Source organism: Montipora capricornis, chromosome 7, assembly GCF_036669925.1.
Source record: "Montipora capricornis isolate CH-2021 chromosome 7, ASM3666992v2, whole genome shotgun sequence".
Classification (NCBI taxonomy): Eukaryota; Metazoa; Cnidaria; class Anthozoa; order Scleractinia; family Acroporidae; genus Montipora; species Montipora capricornis.
The window spans coordinates 41,916,542-41,931,541 of NC_090889.1; the positions used below are offsets into that span (position 1 = coordinate 41,916,542).

Sequence of the window (15,000 nt, forward strand, 5' to 3'; positions counted from 1 at the left end):
GAAACGTCAGCTTTTAGAATCTCTGTACGGTGCCCAATTTACATTATCAACTCCGTTGATAAAACCAAAAATTTTTGTATACTACTGCCCCACCGACGCAGCACCACAGTTTCTTTAGAAACTACCCCCTTCATTCAAATTATGGCGGATGTGTGATGTGATGGATATTTTATAGATTGCGTTTAACGCCCTTCATATTTTTTTTCTTTTAGAACCTTAGTCTTACAGTGAAGATTTGTGAGTTCAGTTAGATTTGATCTCACAGGGACATCTGCGGGAGTCACGCAGATCAGCATTTCGATCAGATTCTCATTGTGTGTGGGGTGTCTTGAAAACAAAGACCCCTAAGATTCTCAGACTTGAAAACAAATAAAGCAACCCAAAACGGGTAGCCAATCATAGCGGAGCTAGTCATAGAATAAGGTACGTTTTTACATCCCCATTTCATTGTTAAAGTTCTACCGTTTCTGTTAGAGGTAATCAACCGACACTGAACAATTTAAAATACATGCAGTCGTAAGCGCTCTAGGCTCTGTTGTTGATAAGTATACAGTACCCTCGTTAAATAACCTTTCCCATGTTTCGGAGTTAGACCAGCTTACACTTACTTATTGACATTGTCCGACTTAATTAATTCAATTTCATGTCACTTTTAATAGTTTCAATATTAAAGTTGTGTTTTTGTACTTGCTCTAGCCTGGTAAAAACGGTATCATCATATAAGGGGGTCACCAAACATGTGTTGGCATGTTTAAACGCAAGCTGTATTAAAGACGACAGGAGCCGACGACGGTTGTTCTTTAGGAGGCTTTGACAGACAAATCTGACGATAGGGAAGAGCATTTGAACATCATTTTGGCCGGAGGGGGCGGGAATTTGAACGATTTAACCTTCAAAACTTCAAATGCACGGGGTTTGCCCGGAGGCTGGAGAGGGGGACGTTGAAGTTTCGAGTTGATCGACACGTAAGTTGAACCTGCGGTAAGCTTCTGGTGAACGAGTTCTCCTTCAGTCTCCCCCTGTTTCTGTTCTCGTCCAGCCATCACGGATTGAAATGCTAAAAGTATTTAAAGTTTCTCGGCGAAAACTAGAGTATGAAAATTAATAAATTGCCATCCAGCTGAATTTTCACTGCGGAACAGACATTTTGCAAAACTTCTTCATTGGGTGCCCCTGGATCTTGGCTGATCGTTGAAAGTTAGGCAAGTTTCTTGTTTGGCCATATATGAAATACACTAATTACCGATCCGCGAAACATTAAGAAAACATCTCATAATTATTGAAGAAGCTAAAAATAAACCAATGGACTTTGTGAGCTCGTTGTGCATGCAAATTACAGCGACAGTCATTTCGATTCGTAAAACGCCGACAATAGGCCATTTCCGAATTCATATTTGTCTCCTCTTCAAAGCGAGTCAAAGCGCTAATTTTTCGTATGTAAATTAGTTTTCATTTATATAAACTTGAACTAATTACCATCACAAAAACTTTGAATTTAGACTGGCTTTGAAGAGAAGGCAGACATGAACTCGGAAATGGCCTATTAAGAGCGAGATCAGTTAGGAAAATGTGGATACGCATAAGAATCCCATGGGCCAGAGCTCAATTAAGGGGCTACCAACGACCAATTTGTTGTAAAATGTATTATTATACCCCATTTAATGAAAATAAATGTTATTAAGGCATTTTCAGGTGTTTTTCAGTGTTGCTGGGAAAAAATTATCTGTTCCTTCTTCCCAGCAAGACACACAAGAAATTTCCCAGCGAGCTAGATAAAATTGGTTGGTTTCCCAGCCAGCTGATCAAATTTATTTTCCAGCCAGGAATTAAATTACTTAATAACTTAATTAATTAATTAATTAAACTAATATATATATATATATGAAATAAATAATAATACTACTACTACTAATAATAATAATGATGATGATGATAACAATAACAATACTTATATTGATAATGATAATGAAACGATAATGTGAAACACACGGCTGTAGTTCTTGTGTTAGTATGATACTCTACATGTACTGCTGTCTCGAGCAGTTTGAATTTTAGGGACCTTTTGTCACCCTGGAAAGCGAGCACAGAATTCATAATACCTAGCAACATTGTACACAAAAGCAATAAAATACTTGCTAGGATAAACCTGTATTGTCTACAATAAGGCAGAACAACTGGAACCTTGAAATAGCTCTTCATTTTACATTTTTATTGATCTCTTCAGTTACACAATTGCTAATGTCCAATTCCTTGCTATTTCCATGGTAGCCTGAAAATTAATTAAAAAGGAAATAAATTAGAGACCAATATTAATTGGGTAGAGCCAGCAGTAATGCTGATTGAGTTTTCAGATCTAGCTATGGACTCACTAATCATTATTATCACAGGGGACCCACACAAAGGGTGAATTTAGAACCCGCATGAAACAAACTACGCCAGCACAGCGCTGCTTTAGCGTTTCATGAGCGCTGCAAGGATCACTGCTTAAAGGTTGCACAAACACTGTTTTCGTTGCGCTGCAGCAGTTCCGAAAAATGACTGCACGAGTGCTGTGTTAGCGACGCTGAGCTCTGCAGGAAAGCTTCAGTAAAATTGCTTCGAGAAGCCGTACAGTTCAATAACCGTGGTCTTGCAGCGTTGTGCATCGTTGAGCAGCGTTGTTTAAGCGCTGCAAAGAAAATTTTCATCACTGTCGAAGGGGGTTCTGCAAAGAATCTGTCGTCACCGGATGCATGGGGTCATACCAAACATCGCCCAGGTTCAGTTACGGTAGATCGGCTCGTCACACGGTTTACGAAACCTTTCTTCTGTATAACTTACCACAAAAAATCTAGACGTACATGTAACTGCTACAATTAAAAGTGCATGTCACACATTTCAAGCTTCCAGCCTTTAATGCGGTTAAGCGATTACATTGCACTCGAGCTCACGCAAGTTACATCGTCACGTGGTTCTTATGTTACATGTCATTTCACGATACATGAACTGTCCTACCTCGGAATTCAAAGTGGTCCGTGATATTACAGGAAAGTGAAGAAAAAATCTAGACAACAAGAAATATTCCAAGATATGGAAACTTAAATTTGGGTACATAACTATATAAGCAACTCAACAGCGTATTTCTTATCACAATATACATAAATAGCCATGATTGCGTTCATTTCTTTTTTAACTTTCGCTCTAAGCGTCTTCCGGCAGTGATACACTTGTTCCTTATGATTCTTCCCCAATCAAATCTTGCCTCGCTGCTCACTTTGTTTTCCTTAACCCACAAGGAATGGCACTTTCTTGAATACACTGAAAATACAAAGACAGAAGGAGGATAAATAATAATGCCTGAAATAGACACACTAAACACTTGGCCCGGTCAATGCTTATAAAAGTTGAATGTCACCATGACCCGTGGCCTTTGAGGGCGAAGGGTCTAATTGTTTTAGTATCACCCAACTAGTAGGAAGAAAAAGGCAATAATAATGTTAGCAAATGCAAGTTAAAGAAATATATATTTGGGAATAAAACGAAAGAAAGCGTCACGCTTTTCGCTACTCGAGGACTAATAATAGTCCTCTAGTAGCGTAGCCAACCAAAATGCAGGATTTGCATTAGTCTACTAGTTGAATGATTTTACCTATATATAGCAGTCATGAGATATGGGTTTGCAGGGGCGGAAAAAAAACTCTTGATGACGGCGGGGTGACTTGCAATTGGAAGCATATATAAATAAATTCCTGCACCTGACCATTGCTAGAAAGAAAATTCGAACACAATCAGCGAACCGGAAACGCATAAGGGAACAGACAGGAGAAAATATCATACATGCACATGCCCTGAGCAAAAAAATGATTGTGCATGAAATGGTTTGAAAACAAATGATGCCTATACCAAATCACCCACTCCCCCCACCCCAACTCAAATCTTAATGGTCCGCCCCGAAGTGCTTGGAAATCAAACTTTGCGATCTGTTCAGTGAATAACACTAACCCTTTAATCTGAATAAAAAAAGGAAATTTGTTTCGATGAACACGAATCACGTTTAGGTCAGTTTCTGGTATGCTCGAGCTCTAAACAGACATCAGTCTTATTCGATTACACACTGAGAAAAGTTATATCTTACCGATTATAGCATGGATAATCCTCTGATCCAGGATATTTTTATCTTTAGCGCGGCTTTCTTGAAAAGGCACGGACTTGGCCAATGTCGCATCATCAAAGAAATAAAAGGCCAAGCAGCTCCTGCGGTTTGCCAATGGACTTTGCCAGGATCGTGTGTAGCTCTACACAAGAAATGTAAACTCCACAGCCAGCGTATAGTTCTTGTTTACCAGAGGCCGGTGTGAAGTGATTGCTACGCGTACGGCTGAAGTCCTTTGCACTTTTGAACTTAGAAGAGTTCTAAAAATAATGAAAACAGTTATAACTGTAAGAAAAGGCTTTACAATATTACCAAAGCAAGTTTGCCATAAACTGACAACATTAACTTTTCAAGGGCACCCAACGTCAATTTTCGGAAAATATCTGTTCGGAAGACGATTTTATATCTAGAATTTTCGGAACATTGGTTGTAAAATTTCTTGCTTGCCTGCCTGTCCTAGGATTTTCGAGCCCCTAAAAAATGGTATAATTGCCCATTTTTAAAGGATTTTTACCCTACAAAGGTCGCCTATTTTTTTCGGAAGCCTTTTTTCTGGCTGAAATTTTCGAAAAGGTACGTTTTGATCCCTATAATTTTCGGATCACTTGACTTTCAGCTAGGAAATCCGAACAGATGAAAAATTTTTAGGGGATAAAAATATGCCTATATCTACCGTTTAAAAACAAAAATACGTTTTACAATGCTATGTTTAAGTGGTTTTGAACTATATTCTCGTTGGGTGCCCCTGACTTTTCGTTGCGGGGTAACCACAGTGTGAATAAAACGACCAAGGAAACTTGTGCAATTTCATGTAACCTTTCAGCATTCGTATGCTTTTACTGTCAGGCATTATGCACGGTCGAGTCTCCCGCCTGCGACTAGGGCACATATTAGTCGATTTTCAGTGGGCTCCTGCAGGTATACATTCAATTACACTTCCTTCCTTGAATTTTTTTTTCACCTCCAATGAAGTGAGATTTCCATCTTCTAAATTTAGGATTCTTTCAAAGTAAAAGGAGACTTCGCGAGGAGGTCCTAAAGGAAAAAAAAAAGGAATTTCAAGATCAATCAGTGGCTTAATGTCCATTGCTGTTTCGCTCGTGGAAAAACCAATTTCCACAATAAAATAATTTAAAATAAATAAATAAATTCATCTGAACAGACGTTGATTACAGAAATTACATTATTCACTACAGGCGCTCATCAGGGTACGGAAGGTATAGTATTGTCTTTACTTACTCATGATTTCCAACTTTTGTTTAAGCTCCTTTATCTTTTCGCTGAGGACCTTGCAGTTTTCACATCCTTGACCTGCTCTCTCAGCATGGTTGTCCTTCAGACTTTCACCCTCCTGGAGGACGTCAATACTTTCTTTCAACAGAGAAGCTACTGATGACGGAGGAGTGGTTTCCAGAAGTGGTGAATGAGAAAGGTCAATTATGTCCAGCTCTGCCGCGTCATCCAGTGGGGAATTTAAAAGCTGAAGCATTGATAAGCTTTCTTTGTTCGGCTCTGCTGGGGAATATGCTATGGCTGATGTACATGTATGTCGAACGTTGTCAGATGCCAATGAAAATTGGGATGAAGTGGAATAGTATGTGTGTGGCGGCTCAGAGGGTGGTACAGGTGTGGTTGGAAGAGGCTGTAATGGTGGCGACTTGTTTCCTGCTGTTGCCTGCTGCTCTGGGGAATATGCGAGTGTGGCTTTTGGGTATCGAACATTGCCAGATGCCAATGGAAACGGGGATGAGGTGTAATGGCATGTAAGTGGCGGCACAGAGGGTGGCACAGATGTTGTTGGAACACTCTGCAATGGTGGTAACTTGCGATGAGGCTGATTAGGACTTAAAATGGTGTCTGGTTGCATCGAAGGAATCGTTAACAAAGAAGCATCACTTTTAGATTTAAAGAACTGCAATGCAGATTCCTCGGCAGCCTTTGCCTTAGCTACCTCCTTTTCCTTCCGGCTGCTCTTTTTTTTGGGTGCGTTGTCCTTTTCTGCGTTTGCTGGCGTATTTTCTTTTTCTCCAGTTGCCTTTCGTCTCACCTTGGTTCCCTTTTGCGTTTTTGCTCTTGTTTGTTCCATTTCGCTACCAATTGTAGCAGACTGTTGAACTCGATTTCCAGAGGTGTCAAAGGAGAGTTTTCGTTTTCGCTTTTGCTGCTCAATGTTTGGCAAGTCATCTGCAGTTTCAGCGTCGTCGGCGGTAGACCCTTCATCTATTTGTTTTTGTTTCCTTACGGCCGCAATTAATCGATTCATTTCTGTTGTTAAGGCAGGTTTTTTCTCTGCAAAGAATACGCGTATTATTAGCTCGAAAACTAGTGACAAATCTTCGAATTTTAGCCGCTTTTATAGGATGTGAGCAACTTATTGCTACGACTACTGTGATGTTTGAAAGGTAACGACCCCGCACGGCTATTATTTATGTTGTGCTGTGCTGTGCTGTGCTGAGCTGTGCTGAGCTGTGCTATTCAAATTACAAAAGGGCACAGCTTTCAAAAATGGCGGGAGAGGAACGCATTTTTGTAAACAATAATTTGATGAGTGACATAATCATTATGGCAAGATAACTTTTGACAAAAACACCCAAAATAGTTAAACTCACGAAGTAGTTAAACTGTACGAAGTGCATACTGGGAAACATGCACTGTAATAGAGTACAATAAACTGTTGTTTCTTCAGTCTATACGTATTCGTAATTATTTGGTTAAATAAAAACTTTTAAATATGGTAACTACTTTTCCCGACGTTGTGAATTTAATGTTATTGTGAAAGTAAACGTAATCTACATCTCGCGCGTCAAAGAATTTATACGCACAATTTTAATGATGAACTGACGGGTCGATCCATGCAAATGATACCAGTAAAGCCTCAGTTCACTACTAAGGCAAGTTTTCGTGCAACCTGTCTGGCAATTTTAAATTGTTGCGACACAAATTGCACGACGGAAAAAATTGCCAGATGTAACATACCCTACCACAGCCATTCCACGCAATTCTTTTTGTTGCCGCCACCGTTGCGAGAAGTAGAGTTCTGTTCAATGTGGGCAATGGGTCTCGCAACGCTGCAACATTTTTTTCAACTGTTGCATGGTGTAACACCATCCCTGCAACCTGTGTCGCAACAAAATTGCGAGACAAGTCGCACGAAAATTGCCTGGAGTAACATAGGCTTATAACTGTTCCCGCCTTTCATGATAACTTTGAGAACCGTACCACATGTAAGTATTTATGCTTACCTCCAATCTTGACTATTTTTGTTAGCCACTCTCTTCCTTCAGCTTTTAGCGTTGCTGACTCCCCTTCTTGTCTCTTGTCTTTCGGGATCTTTGAGAGCGGCATTACGTTAAACTCCTGTGTTTCAATCCAATAGACGATCACATATTTTGTGCTTTGCTTCGGCTTAGTTACGGCGTTTTCAGAAGAAAAGTTGTCATCGTTTGGAGGTACGTCGAGGCTTAAAAGTTCGCTTGCAATACGTTCCATTGCCATGTTCAACCAATTTAAGGAAAAACTCAGCTCAACTCCTTAGCAGATATCTTACGAAGCTAACTTCTTGCATTCAAATTTGAGCGCGCAAACTGAAGCTGCCTCGCTTGGAGTCAAAGCGAATTCCAAGGTATCGATTGCAGTCATTTGGGGCCAATGGCATAGCAACACGTATGAAATTTCATAGGGGTACCGGGTACAAAAAAAACCACTAATTTCAATCACTGCAAGCGATAGTTAAAATTTCGTGCATAGTCATACCCGTCGTTTCTAGAGAATGTTCGCCTTCCAAGAATAGTATCACAACATCGAATTTCTCGCCTTTATTCAAGAATTACGACCCTAAGTTTTTCCTTACCAGCAATCACAACCACATCAAAAGTCAACTAATCCTCTATTGTCTCTTCCTTTTTTGTAAAAAAACCGCATCCGTTGAGGTTATACAAGAATTTGGACAATAGCCTGTGAGTGTCACATTCTTCATTTATCTTAGCCACTAGTTAATTCACCGGACATGCCTGCGTATACGATAAAGGAAAGTCTTAAAAGTAAATCAGCAAAAATGACAGCGGTTTACAATTTCACTGTTTCAGCCATTGCAAACTTTTACATGTTGTCATGTGGGTTCTTGATTAAGTGATCGAAAAAGTCAGTGAAACTTAGAATCTTAAAGCTATTTCCAAATCTTAGCGCAGTTTTATTAAAATAAACAGTTCATTACCAGTTAAATGGGCCTGTGAACTTACCCTCGCCCGGATAACCACATTTCTGTTTGACATCAGAGTGCTACCCACTCTCTGCATTTTTGAGGTTTGAGGTTGCAGATTGCTGCCTTATCTGTTCTGGTTTACAGTTAAGGCAATTATCACAACTTTCAGTGCACGCAAACTTTGTCAACTGTTGTGTAAGCACGTGTGCGATCATTTAAATGGTTCGTGAAGTACGAGTATCAAAAGTTTTAATAAGTTGATCAAGAAGTTATCTTAGTTTTTGTTACTGGTTATTCTCTGTTGGATCCGAGTTCATTATAATTAGTTTCTGCCACACAGAGAAGGTCTATCGATTTTTGGCAACCTTACATTATAAACGCTTGTCTGTCAACAAACCGTGTTTTCCTCTACAACCATGTTACACAAGACAACAGCAAACTCGATCGGCTAACACAAGACAGTTTAAATTATCTTGGTTTAACAACGACATGAAAAAGTCCGACGAAAACCCCAGTGAACTGATATCCGCTACTGAGAGAGCTATTTCACAGATATCTGAATCGGCCATAGCTGCAACAGCGGCTGATTTTTCCCAGTTTATGACTGATCAACTAGAACGGATTGCAGAGCCAGTACAACTTCATCATGAGTGTAACGATTTTGAACATAATCGTAGACAAGTAAAACGGTCTCGTGTCAGTGTTTCATCTTATAAGGACGATGTTCCCTGTGAAAGTAACAATCCGGCTTTTCTAGGGGAACTTCGGTATGCAGAGGATGAGTCTGGGCTTCATAAAGAGTACTCATCTCTCACAGAAGACGCTTCAAATCTAGGAGAAGAAAAACTAAACCAAGTAGAGTATTCAGAAAGTTGGCTTGAACAGCACGCAATAAAACTAGAAGATTTGTATTATGACGAACTTCAGAAAATCAATGAGGATGTGGACTGTTCTTCAGAAATGGCCGATGAGATGGAGAGTGAAGACTTGTCTGAAAACTTAGAGAATGTAGCCAAAATGATTTCGAATGACGACGACAAAGAAAGTCAAACAAAGGGACAGGACCAGCCTTTATACAAGGGTTGTCCCATAACTGTTGGAGTCAGCATGCTTTTGATTATGACTGTCGCAATGCGCCATGGAATGACTGGTGAAGCATTACAGGACATCCTAACGCTTGTTAGCCTTCATTGCATTTCACCTAATTATTGTATCGAAGGTGTGCGACGATTTAAACAATACTTCGCATATAGTACAAAGTCTCCACTGGTATTCCACCATTACTGCTCTCATTGTTTCTTGTACCTTGACGACAAACAAGCGGAAATATGTCCAAATTCTCTCTGCCAGAAACCTCTTAAAGGCGTAGGAAGGAAATCATTTTTCATTGAAATACCTATTGTGAGTCAGCTACAAGATCTCTACAGGCAGGCTTCTATTTGGACAGCGATAACCACCTATAGATTTTACAGACAGAGAACAAACGATGCTTTAGGAGATATATACGATGGCACATTGTATCGTAAACACTGGGATTCTGGTTTTCTAAAAGATGAAAGAAACATTTCATTTATATACAACACTGATGGTGTTCCAATTTTCAAGTCCTCTAAATACTCTTTATGGCCTCTTTTCCTCGCAATTAATGAACTACCATATTCGCAACGCTTCCGTAGAGACAACATGTTGTTAGCAGGCTTATGGTTCGGACCAGACAAGCCTTTCATGTTGACATTCATGAAACCGTTTCACACTATTTTCCAACAGTTAGAGACGGACGGTATCAGCATCCTAAACCCCAACAGTGAGGAGATTACTGTCCGTGCACTTTTGCTTTGTGGAACATGCGATCTTCCTGCTAGATGTTTGGTATGCAACAGCATACAATTTAATGGATTCTATGGTTGTTTACGTTGTCGACAAGCCGGGAAATCCCTAAGAACTCAAAAGGGTGGCCATGTGCATGTTTATCCTTTTATCGCGGAAGACCCCTGCGGCCCAGTTAGAACTAAACATGAAGTAATGAGGGACGCTCAACGAGCTGTGCAACAAAAATCGCCTGTCAATGGTATCAAAGGACCGAGCTGGTTTGCAGCCCTGAATTACCATGACATTATCCTAGGAACAGCTGTGGACTACATGCATTGTGCCTTAGAAGGTGTAATGAAACTCTTGTTAGAGCTGTGGTTTACCTCACGGGAAAGCCAAGAAGAGCCTTTCAACATTTCAAAGCATGTTGAAGACGTAGACAGACGCATTGGTGAAATAAAGCCTCCCAATCGCATTTCGAGATGCCCTCGTTCTATTGAGGGGCACAGAAAGTACTGGAAAGCGAACGAGCTGAGAGCATTTTTATTTTTCTACGGAGCCATGGTATTAAGAGGTATTCTGCCGGACGTTTATTACGAACACTTCATGCTATTTAGCGAAGCCATATTTACATTATGTCTCGCAACTGTCACGCAATCTCAAATAGAACACGCAGAAAGGTTGTTAATGCACTTTTGTCTCAAGTTTCCCAAACTATACAGTGAACGTTATCAAACCGCAAATCTTCATTCCCTTCTGCATATGGCTGAGGACGTTAGAAACCTTGGACCATTGTGGACTCATTCCACATTCCCTTTTGAAAGTCTAAATGGAGAACTTCTTAAGTTATTCCATGGAACGCAGAGTATTGTTTTTCAAATAGTTAGCGCAGTGAATATTAACAGATCTCTTCCAACTCTGTCCAAAACACTTGTAGAAGGAACAGATCCTCATCGCTTTTATTGCAAACTAACATCGTCAAGTCACCCTTTAAATGAAAAGGAAATCGCACCAAATACGTTTGCTGTTGGCAAAGTGACAATCAAGCAGGTTTCTAGGGATGTATTTGAGGCCCTTTCCAATCTCTTAGGAGTCATACCAGAGACCACAACATGCAGATTTTTTTTTCGTCTTAAAATTGGCAACGGAATGTATCACTCGTTAGGTTATGAAAGAGTTCAAAGTCGAAATAGCTATACTGTCCAGTATGAAGTGTTAAATAGTAAGGGAAGAGTTCAAAACTTTGGAGTAATACGCGAATATTTACAATATCAGACACCCTGTAGTGGCTCACCCGATTGCGTTACAAACTGTGTTTGTCCATTTTACAATATAGCAATACTACAAACCCTGGAAAAAATTAATAGAACCATTATTGAAGACAAAATCACGGGGGGAACAGGTAGTCACGTAACGATTACTTCCAGGGCAGAAAGTGGGGCATGTGTAGCAATACACATTGATAAAATTATTCAGAAATGTATTTTCATGGAAACCAGCGATTTTCCAGACATTGCATTTGTCGCTATTTTTCCAAACATGATTGAGAAGGACTAGTTGTATGACACCTTTTTGCACGTTATTTATAAAACAAGCTCCCTGCTGGTTAAGGAAAAGTAACAATAAATACGGAAAGAAATGTCTAGTTTTGTCTCAGATTGTTTTAGCATTTAATTTTTAGCATTGAACGACGATGAAAAAAAATAATAATAAAATAAAACAAATAGACGATGCAGCCACTTTGAAAACAAAATTGAAGGATCTATCCTGAATTGGTATCACCCAACTAGTGGACTAATGCAAATGCTGCATTTTGATTGGCTACGCTACTAGAGGACTATTGGTAGTAGTCCTCGAGTAGCGAAAAGCGTGACACTGTCTTTCGTTTTATTCCCAAATAAAGATATTTTCAACTTGCATTTGCTAACTTTATCATTGCTTTTTCTGTCCGACTAGTTGGCAGGGTGATACTAAAACAATTAGACCCTTCGCCCTCAAGGGCCACGGGTCAATAGCTATTGACCCGTAACCCTTGCGGGCTACGGGTCTAATTGTTAATTACTCTAGCCTACGTGTCGCCGTACTCAGTCGGCCCTCGGTCTCACAGTTTCGCCGCTGATTATGGAGCATCGCATTCTCAACACCAGCGATTCATAGTGCAGCACGCGAACTAGCACGCGCAATTTTTGAAAACACATTCCACGGTAGTCATTGTGTCTTCTTCGACACATTTTGATTAGTTTCCAAAGTTCCCCGAAGCTCTGCGTTCTTATGAAATGAATATGCGATATGCCTTCCATTGGATGAAAGCTTAATTGTCACGATCGGCGATCAACTGAGCGAAGTACACTCGGGAGTACAAGCAATTTTTCGGGATTTGGTGGCCATGCAAGGCACGCAAGGTAATAAATTATTTCAAAAGATGTTCCAGTATAGCTCTGTGATGGACTTTTGCGTAAGAAATCTTCAACATTGAAATCCCAGATGCGCGGGTTTTTATGTTTTCGTCGCTTGAGTTTATCTGCAGTGTTGTGCAGCGATGTTGCAACCTTCAAGTGTCGCGAGAAGCTTCAGGTTTGCGCAGTTAACTCTTGCAGCCTTTAAGCAGCCACTTCCAGCGCTGCTTTAGCGATGCTTAAACGTGATAAAAAATTGCAGCGCTTTCGCAGTGCGTGTTGTTTGCCAATGGTTTCATGAGCGACTCGTAAGCAATGCTTTAGCGACGCTTGAGCGCTGTGCAACCAAAAAAGAGAACTTGTGAAGCGCTGCAGCAGCGCTGTGTTGTTCGTACGGGAAGCAATGTATGAGAATAGCAAAAAGTTCCATAATTATTATTGTACTATTCTGCAATAGATATTTACACAAGATGAGCATAAACTATCTGAAATGATGTGCTGTTGTTATTATGGCTGAAAATGGCAAATTGTAGCAATTTTTACCAGAGCAACACACGTCCTTGAAATCGCTAAATTTCCCACAAGCAGCCACAATAACGACACAGCAGAACATTTCGGATGAAGGTTAGTTTATTCTCATCTTATATAAAAATATTTATCCCAGAATTGTACAATAATATGGAACTTTTTGCTATTCTCATACATTGCTTCTAAATTCAATAATACCAAGGATCAAACACATTATGTGGGCATCCTGTGATTGTTAGTATTTGTAATAAGTAGACTAGAGCCCCTGTAATTCTTAGATGCAGAAACCTTACGCTTAAGTTGAAACATGTTTATTTATCATGAATGTCTTTGCGGTTTGGCAAAAAAAAACAGCTTGAGGTAGTAAGATCTATTTGTTATCATGGTGCAGAGCAGTCAACAAATTTAGCTATTAATTACTCGCCAAATACGACAGTCACATCTTAAGCTGGATGGATAACAAGATCAGTAAAATTTCTGCAGGCCATATAGGTCTAGCAGTTAAACTGGTCAAAATGAATGGACTTTCTCCATGTCATAAATTATTTTAATAAAATTTAAAATGTTACCATGACTGAACAACTGTTGAGCATCTTCCTCCCAATGACACGGATTTGCAGCCATTCACATTAAAGGAGAATTGAAACTTAATAGACAACTGAATAGAGGGCCAAAAAGGAAACAAAGTTCTCAGTGCAAACCATGAATGCCCTAACTCAACCTGAAGGAAGAGAGAGGGTCGTAAGAATGAACAAACAAAGAATGCCCATCGTCGCAAGCCTAACTCAACCTGATGGAAGAGAGAGAGTCGTAAGAATGAACAAACAAAGAATGCCCATCGTCACAAGCCTAACTCAACCTGACGGAAGAGAGATGGTCGTAAGAATGAACAAACAATGAATGGCCATCGTCACAAGCCTAACTCAACCTGACGGAAGAGAGATGGTCGTAAGAATGAACAAACAATGAATGGCCATCGTCACAAGCCTAACTCAACCTGACGGAAGAGAGAGAGTCGTAAGAATGAACAAACAAAGAATGCCCATCGTCACAAGCCTAACTCAACCTGACGGAAGAGAGATGGTCGTAAGAATGAACAAACAATGAATGGCCATCGTCACAAGCCTAACTCAACCTGAGGGAAGAGAGAGAGTCGTAAGAATGAACAAACAAAGAATGCTCATCATCACAAGCCTAACTCAACCTGAGGGAAGAGAGAGAGTCGTAAGAATGAACAAACAATGAATGCCCATCGTCACAAGCCTAACTCAACCTGACGGAAGAGAGATGGTCGTAAGAATGAACAAACAATGAATGGCCATCGTCACAAGCCTAACTCAACCTGACGGAAGAGAGAGAGTCGTAAGAATGAACAAACAAAGAATGCCCATCGTCACAAGCCTAACTCAACCTGACGGAAGAGAGATGGTCGTAAGAATGAACAAACAATGAATGGCCATCGTCACAAGCCTAACTCAACCTGAGGGAAGAGAGAGAGTCGTAAGAATGAACAAACAAAGAATGCCCATCGTCACAAGCCTAACTCAGTTTGGCTTTGTACAGAGACAAAGTATGACTAAAGATAATTTGTGATTGTTGAAAAGGAAAAGTAAAAATCTGCCAAGTAAAAAATAATTAGTGCTGTTGGTCACAATAACAATAATTGTTTTGTCAATGTATGTGTTGATGACAGCAGTTATTGCTGACACAATCATACATTGTAAGAACAATAGTATATCTTAATTAAGCACCCATCCCAATACAAAACAGCTGATCATCAGAAGCATTCACACAATTAAAACCACAGTCTTACCAGAACCAACAAAGTTTTCTTAGTCAGAGAAAAAAAAACAATAGTAAAAGCCTGCATATACGAACATATATACATTTTTTGTCTGGCAAAATAGGGATACTTGGAAATTCAGGCTTAAAGT

General features: G+C 39.9%; 1 long non-coding RNA gene across 1 annotated transcript in view; it reads right to left on the reverse strand.

Moving 5' to 3' along the window:
• Positions 1–2,131: 2,131 nt before the first annotated feature.
• LOC138057239 (uncharacterized) overlaps positions 2,132–15,000 on the reverse strand; it is a 15,041-nt gene continuing 2,172 nt past the window's right edge. The window contains exon 4 of the long non-coding RNA XR_011133621.1: positions 2,132–2,269. This is a non-coding gene — a long non-coding RNA (uncharacterized lncRNA). The remainder of the gene's footprint in view (positions 2,270–15,000) is intronic.